Here is a 5,351-nt window from a genome sequence, read left to right on the forward strand (position 1 = left end):
CCAAGCGTGCGCGTGACTTGGTTCTGGTGGTAAAAGGGTTAAAATTCACTATCTGTCTGCACTAGACCGGAAATAGTGATAAAAATACAAATATCCACCCTTAATACCACCCGCAATTAACTATAATGATATAACAAATATCAAAATAACACTGCCACCACCAAGACAATTAAGAAATGGGGTGCCTTGGTACCCCAAACGAATCAGACTAAAAAAAACCCACACAGTATATTTTAACACAATAATTATGTGATTTAAAATTACCAATAAAACGGTCTCTTCAGGTAACGTGAGTCTTTACCAGACAAAGGCAGAACTTAATAAACGAATATTTATTATGAATAAAAAAAATCACAGTGCATACAAAAAAGATGATAAACAGATTATTTACACCAACAGATAAAATAAAAAGGAGAAAATTACAGAAAACCTAACTACTCACTGAATGGTCAAGTAACAGTTTTTCTGTCCGTAGGGCTCCGGCAAGGAAAGATGGCGACTTACTCAAAATTAGATCTTGGCCCCTAGTAAGCACACTGACCAATCTTCTTTCACTAACTTTATACTCTTTCCCAGTTCATCTCGAGTTTCCAAGCCGGCCCAGAGGTGGTATTAGCAGAGGGAAGGTGTACCATAAGTGACCTCCCCCTTGAGTAGTGGAAACATATCCGTCAAAATAACTTATTTTCATTTTATCGTCCCTCCTGTGCTCGCCACAGCCATAATTCATGCATTTATGAATTTCCTGTAAATTGTGAAGTCCATAGATATGTCACACTTGCTACATATGACTGACCATCATAGACTTCACAATTCCTTCCAAACCGTTTACGTTGCGCTGTCATGTTTGTACTCTTTTTGTAGGCTGCGCTTTCCCCGTTCTAGGTATGCACACAAGGAGGTATGATAATGAATATATGAGTTATTATTGATATGTGTTGGATATGACCTGGATATGAGATGGTTTTCCTGACTGCTAGTGGTCACTTAGCATATCAAAGAATCCAGTATTATGAGGGGGAAACAGGCATATGGTCGTCTACATTTGAACCTAGACAAAACGGCAGCTCCACTGCAGGACCTAAGACCCTGTAGAAGGCCCCGGTTGGAGTCCGAGCTTCAAAGGACACATTTATCTCACAAGACCTTTTGGCACCACATGACTGTACAATCAAATTAACCCCTCTCATACTGAAATTGGCCATACCATCTCTACCAAGTAGCAAGTCCATGTATGCACTACACAAGTTGGTGTGACACCTCCCCCAAATAAGATGGTGGCCCAGAGATTAAGCCACAAGCTTATCTCTGCGCCTACCTACTCTTTCCCTGGGTAACAGTTTCCGGCTAAGATAAAGTATTTCTTTGGGAAAACCCACCCTACAGAAGGTACTTTTCAAAGCATCGGCTACGTTGTCTGCTCTGTTACAGGAAAAGGCCATGGTCTCAGGGTACCCAGGGGCATAGTCCATCCCCTTAGTAACAGATTGGTTCTCCATGCGGCTCGGTATAGCTACAAGCCCCAACAAATCTACTTGATGGGTAGCTAGGGTGTCTCGCCCTGGCTTCCCAAACCATGTAGGCCCTTCGTAAGGGATAACAGAATGGTCACCAGTTTCACCCTCTCCCTTGTGTCCTGACTTCGTAGTCCCACAGAATATGGGCACAGGTGCACAAAAGCCCTCTCTTTGTCCCCTATTCTGCTGCCAGGTTACCACAGCTATGGTTGAAACATCTGTCACTCCACCTGTTCCACTCCAAGGAGGCATACATACAGTACCCTGGGAACCAGTTAATCCTGACACAGAGGAACACTCACTCACCCTCTGCCCTTCTTCACAGGGTGGCCCCCTCACATTTTCACACAGCACCTCAAACATCCCTGGTTCTGGCACCGAGTCACTCTGCCCTCCCTCCCAGTGATGCGAAAACTTCAAGTTCTCAAACGGCACCTCAAACATTCTGGGATCTGGCACAGACGGACATTCACTCGTTCTCTGCCCTTCTTCACAGTCGGGCGGTCCTCTCACACTTTCACAAAACACCTCACACATTCCTGGTTCTGGCACAGATTCAATCTGCCCTCCCTCCCAGTGATGCGAAACCTCCACATTCTCACACGGCACCTCAGACACCCCTGGTTCTGGCACAGATTCGCTCTGCCCTCCCTCCCAGTGATGCAAAACCTCCACATTCTCACATGGTACCTCAGACACCCCTGGTTCTGGCACAGATTCGCTCTGCCCTCCCTCCCAGTGATGCGAAACCTCCACATTCTCACACGGCACCTCAGACACCCCTGGTTCTGGCACAGATTCGCTCTGCCCTCCCTCCCAGTGATGCGAAACCTCCACATTCTCACATGGTACCTCAGACAACCCTGGTTCTGGCACAGATTCGCTCTGCCCTCCCTCCCAGTGATGCGAAACCTCTACATTCTCACACGGCACCTCAGACATCCCTGGTTCTGGCACAGATTCGCTCTGCCCTCCCTCCCAGTGATGCAAAACCTCCACATTCTTACACGGCACCTCAGACATCCCTGGTTCTGGCACAGATTCAATCTGCCCTCCCTCCCAGTGATGCGAAACCTTCACATTCTCCCACGGCACCTCAGACATTCTGGGTTCTAGTACAGGCAGACACGCACAACCTTTCTGCCCACTCTCCCCATGAGGCTGCCCTGGTACATTTTTATACACTGCCCTTTCTATGGTAGGGCCCCTAGAAGACCTGGATAAATCAAAAGTATCATCCTCCGGCATATATTTTGACAACAGCCTACCCAAATCAGTACCCAGTAACACATTAGTAGGAATGTTATCGGATACCCCCACATCTCTTACACCCTTCCCTGCTCCCCAATCCAAAAATACTCGTGCCATTGGCACTGCATGACGTACTCCTCCAATTCCCCGCACTGTTAAGGTCTTGCCAGGAATAAAGTCCTCAGAGCTCACTAGCTCTGGACGCACAAGAGTCACGTCTGCCCCGTGTCTCTGAGCCCCACAGTTACCTTGTTTCCCACAGTGACAGGTTGCATATTCACATTGGGGGTGTTCTCAGCGCTGCAGACGAACAACACCGAAGATGGTGATTCTGAGGGGTGACCCACTCCTGTGGATGGCGTAGGATTTCTTTTCTCCGGGCAAGTAGCGCTAATGTGCCCCACTTTATTACAAATTAAACACCTGCGGCTATCCCCATACGTAGAAATGGCACTAGCTCCCCCTCTCCCTGAGGTAGAAACTGACGCAGAAGAGGGTATTGTAGACTGGGTGATGGGAAGCCGTGGTATAGCGGTCTTCCAGCTGGATGCTCCCGTAGAAAAACCTCTGCTCCGGTCCGATTGTGCTCGGTTGGCGGTGTGGAAATCAGCCAGCTCACCTGCTTCCAATGCTGTTTTGGGCTCCCGGTCCAGCAGCCATTCTTGTACATTGGCTGGGCACAGCTGCAAAAACTGTTCCTTGATGATCAGATCTTCCAAGCTTTCTAAGGTTGTAATCTCCAGCCCTCTAATCCACTGCCGGAATGCCGTCGTCAGGTGTCCCACAACTGCAGTGTAGCTCTCGGTGGAACACTTTTGCAAAGTCCGGAATTTCTTTCGGTACACCTCAGGGGTAAGGTTGTACCGTCTCTGCAGTGCAGCCTTAATTGCCTCATAGTCCTGGTCAGATTCTGCTGGTAGCTCTGCAAATGCTTCCAGTGCAGGACCTCTGAGACCAGGGGTGAGGTACTTTGCCCACTGGTCTTTTGGTAATTGGTACTGCCTGCAAACCTTTTCAAAACTGCGCAGAAAAACATCCAGATCCCCATCTTTGTCCAAAGTGGGAAAATTCTCTGCACGTGGTTTGGGTGCAGAAGAGTCTCTTGAAACCACACTGATAGGCGAGGCACTTAACCTCTCCAACTCTGCCAGTTTTAGTTCATGCTCTCTTGCCGCCTGGCGCTCTGCAGCTTCCCTCTCTCTCTCGGCCAGGCGCTCTGCAGTCTCTCTCTCAGCCTGGCGCTCTGCAGCTTCCCTCTCTTGATATTTAAGGATAAGCTGCAGCCTGAGGTTTGCATCTGTTGAGTCCACGTATTTGAAAACAGTTTGTAGATAAAAGTCCAAGGGACCTCCAGATCTTGGCACATCACCGACATCAGCTGCAGGTATCTCCCATGTGACCATGCCTCCCTCAGAAGTGTTTGCAGCATCACTTTGCGCTGCTTGTTGCATATCATAGTCCACAAGCGCTTGAATAAGTTCATCCTTTGATTTTCCCCGGATGGGAATACATTGTTCACGGCAACGTTGCTCCAGAGCACTCTTGGATTGTGTTTGGTATTCCATTTATCACACCGGCCCAAACAAATGATAGCAAAAGAAAAGAAAACAAAGAGGGGGGGGGGACTGTTGAGGTGTAAATATACTAAGTATGCACTGAGTTCAGCCTTTGGAAATTGAGAGACAATTTCTTTTTAGTGTCTGGATTAACTAGCAAATCCAGCAACACTGAAATCTGGTACAGAAAAAGATGGAAAAATCTTTTTAACTATCCCACCGCTGCCACCAATTTGTCACGAACGCACTCTACTCCAAGCGTGCGCGTGACTTGGTTCTGGTGGTAAAAGGGTTAAAATTCACTATCTGTCTGCACTAGACCGGAAATAGTGATAAAAATACAAATATCCACCCTTAATACCACCCGCAATTAACTATAATGATATAACAAATATCAAAATAACACTGCCACCACCAAGACAATTTAGAAATGGGGTGCCTTGGTACCCCAAACGAATCAGACTAAAAAAAACCCACACAGTATATTTTAACACAATAATTATGTGATTTAAAATTACCAATAAAACGGTCTCTTCAGGTAACGTGAGTCTTTACCAGACAAAGGCAGAACTTAATAAACGAATATTTATTATGAATAAAAAAAATCACAGTGCATACAAAAAAGATGATAAACAGATTATTTACACCAACAGATAAAATAAAAAGGAGAAAATTACAGAAAACCTAACTACTCACTGAATGGTCAAGTAACAGTTTTTCTGTCCGTAGGGCTCCGGCAAGGAAAGATGGCGACTTACTCAAAATTAGATCTTGGCCCCTAGTAAGCACACTGACCAATCTTCTTTCACTAACTTTATACTCTTTCCCAGTTCATCTCGAGTTTCCAAGCCGGCCCAGAGGTGGTATTAGCAGAGGGAAGGTGTACCATAAGTGACCTCCCCCTTGAGTAGTGGAAACATATCCGTCAAAATAACTTATTTTCATTTTATCGTCCCTCCTGTGCTCGCCACAGCCATAATTCATGCATTTATGAATTTCCTGTAAATTGTGAAGTCCATAGATATGT

The 5,351-nt window shown here is 46.3% G+C and overlaps 1 pseudogene; it reads right to left on the reverse strand.

Moving 5' to 3' along the window:
- Positions 1–1,289: 1,289 nt before the first annotated feature.
- Positions 1,290–4,333, reverse strand: LOC149285332 (uncharacterized; annotated as a pseudogene).
- Between the last annotated feature and the right edge of the window lie 1,018 nt (positions 4,334–5,351).

Source organism: Sceloporus occidentalis, unplaced genomic scaffold (assembly GCF_023333645.1).
Source record: "Sceloporus occidentalis isolate IW3139 unplaced genomic scaffold, rSceOcc1.0.p SCAF_80, whole genome shotgun sequence".
Classification (NCBI taxonomy): Eukaryota; Metazoa; Chordata; class Lepidosauria; order Squamata; family Phrynosomatidae; genus Sceloporus; species Sceloporus occidentalis.